General features: G+C 41.7%; 1 long non-coding RNA gene across 1 annotated transcript in view; it reads left to right on the top strand.

Moving 5' to 3' along the window:
• The window catches only part of LOC102765600, a 14,782-nt gene that overhangs the window by 11,401 nt on the left and 582 nt on the right, over positions 1 to 2,799 (top strand). Inside the window, exons 3-4 of the long non-coding RNA XR_435656.2 lie at positions 783 to 956; positions 1,364 to 1,489. This is a non-coding gene — a long non-coding RNA (uncharacterized LOC102765600). The remainder of the gene's footprint in view (positions 1 to 782; positions 957 to 1,363; positions 1,490 to 2,799) is intronic.

Genomic DNA, 2,799 nt, shown 5'->3' with positions numbered 1-2,799 from the left:
TATTCTCCTTTGTAGGTGGGAGGGAGAAGACCCAAAAATTGAGGAGGAAAAAGCAAGCTTATGTTTATTGAATAAATGAATGCAGATATTTCTCATGTGGGATACTGGATGGGAAGATAGATGCTGTGAAGTAGAAAAATCAAATTGAATTTTCCTGTAAGGACATTATCCTGGAAAAGAATTTCAGGTCCAGCTTTGATTAGAGGTTAATATTCACAGATTTCATGCTAAACCAGTACCATAAAAACATTTGAAAGCATGTATGTGTATCAGACAATTAAAACCATCATTATAATATTAACAATCTACCAGTTAAGCTTAACTTGAGACCCAGGAAAGGAGTTGGGCATGCTTGGTAGATCAGCCTTTGGAGGAAGTGGCTGTGCTGGGCAGAGAGGGCCAGAGCTCTGTAGCTGAGAACAGTAATTGTTATGGAGCAAAGCAGGGTAGATACAGTCCTTAACTCTTAAGTGTTGCCTGTTCTTATTTGATAACATGAATGAATATATGTTGTTGAGCCCTTTGAATGTTACATTACTTTAAGTTTTAAACTTCTGGTTGCAGGAGCCTGTGACAGGGTGTGGTCATAGTGTCTAGGAGGGCACAGGTTGAAAGCCAGGCCTCTGGCCCTAGAATGGTTGGTAGAATCACTCCTGGAGTTTTCTTTTTCTGGAACCATAGCTCCTTGGAGGCCAGAAGAAATTAGCCAGCTATGCGCCAGCAAAGTGTTATATGTTGTGACTTGGGGTTTGGTTTGACTGTTGGTTTTGTGTTGGTTTCAGAGAGAAATGATTTTTTGACCAGGCCCCGTGGACTGATTTCCCCAGCTCTGAAAGCTCACGCCTCAAGCGAGAGAAGCCAGCCTCTGAGGGCTCTGCCCTATGCGGCCCCCACATTACAACCTGGAACTCGGAGATAGCGGGGCATCAAGCAAAAGGGCATACTGGCCATTCCAGGTGAGGTCTGGACAAGGGATGAGGAGGGCAGGGGCCCAGGTCTTCAATGGAGAGTTACCTCAGCACCCACTCTAAGGCTGCTGGCTTTGCTCCCACCAGACACCAGCACAGCAGCCTTGCCAAGGACATGAAGACAGCCAGCTATATGGAGATGCTAGTGGCAGGAGGTCCTGCCTTACATGGGCCAGGAGAGCCACAGTCAAGTCCCATGGGTGTAACTGTGGTGCTTGGGGTGCCCTGGTGCAGCGCAGTGGGGTGTAGCTTCTGGAAAGTAGGTCTTCAGGCCAGGCCCCTTCAATCCTGACTGTATGACCCTTTGCTTCTTTGGTTAAAGTAGGGCTAGATAGGCCTGGACCAAGGAAATAAAGCCTAAAAGGAAAGACAAAACTCTCCTTTGTTCCCGACAGGGCGAGCACGAAGCCCACTTTTCAGACATCGGAGTGGCTGCACTACTGGATCAGCTCCTTTGGGTCAAGCTGCCCATGATCCCGGGGAGCAGTAATTTATACTATATGATGAAGTTAAGTGAAAAGGTAATTTTTGCCTTCATGTTGGTTGTCTTTGCCCATGTCTACTTGCTTTTAAAGTGAGGTGCTACATTATACAAAGTCCATTAAGGCAATTCGCATTAACATTAACGGCAAATAAATAAATAAATAAATAAAATAAAGAAGAAAATCAAACCCAGGTGTAAACCAAGGTATTGTTTAGGATTCATGTCAAGCAACTTCATTTAGTCTGGCTTGCACAGATCATGGGATGGAAAGGTTTTATTCTTATTTATCTCTTAAGTTTTAGTAGCATATGAATTTTTCTTTGTAGCAACACAAGATATACTTATTTAATGAGATTTTATTTACTTAGAAATAAATGTTTGGTTCAAAGGTGCAAAATTATTGGTGCTGACTGGCATTTAATTATGTCGTGATCTTAACAAATTATAACTTGTTACACAACCTTCTCTATGGTTATAGTTTGAAAGAAATTCTATTTCATACACAACAGTGAGATTAAAATGGAATTGAAATGAGTTGACCTGCTTCAGTACTTTAACTTCACTTTAATGGAAGAAAGCTCTGCCTCCCGGAAGACACTCCATGATTTCCCCCAACCTTCCTGTCCAGTCTTTACTGCCACCCAGAACCACCGCTTCCTCCAGTTGGGATCTTTCATACCTCCTCTCACATACCATGGGGATGCTTCTGTGCCTTTCCTCACCTTCCCCCAAACCTGGTGTACCCTTCCCTCCTCTCCTCAGTCTATGGATTTCAACCATATTTCAAGATTTTTTTGTGAACTATCATAGCCCTCCCGTGAGCTTATATTTCCTTAGAATTTGCATTGCCCTTGGTTTATATAATTTTACTCAACACTACAATTCTGTAATTATAGTTTTATAACTTAACTCATACTGGGTTATATTGTGTACTTCACTCAAACCCTTTCTTGTTTTTAGTCTTCCAGCTATTCCCACCTTCAAACCTCCCAGCCCTTAACCTCAATCACTACCACTGAAGGAGGTTCAGTACATTGTTTTTGAATGGCTTATTTCATTAATATCGCAAAAAATTCTACAAAGAAAAATTCTGAATGACCGCCTACCTTTCTTTCTATGATGTCAGAAATGAGTCAGGCCTCTTGATATTGTATATTTGCCCAGTAAACATGACTTCTTAAAGCAAGTTTTGCTTCTGGAAAATACTTGTTTTTAAAAACAAATCTGTTCTACTAGGATAGAGCAAGCTGACTAAAAGTATGCCTACCTACCATAATTTAACTGGGTCACATTCACAGAAACTAGCTTTCCTGCAGCATGCTTGCCACTTATACTACTTTTTTTAAA

Source organism: Myotis davidii, unplaced genomic scaffold (assembly GCF_000327345.1).
Source record: "Myotis davidii unplaced genomic scaffold, ASM32734v1 scaffold1699, whole genome shotgun sequence".
NCBI lineage: Eukaryota > Metazoa > Chordata > Mammalia > Chiroptera > Vespertilionidae > Myotis > Myotis davidii.
The sequence above is the reverse complement of the archived record's forward strand: the minus strand, read 5'-3'. Positions and strand labels throughout refer to the sequence as shown.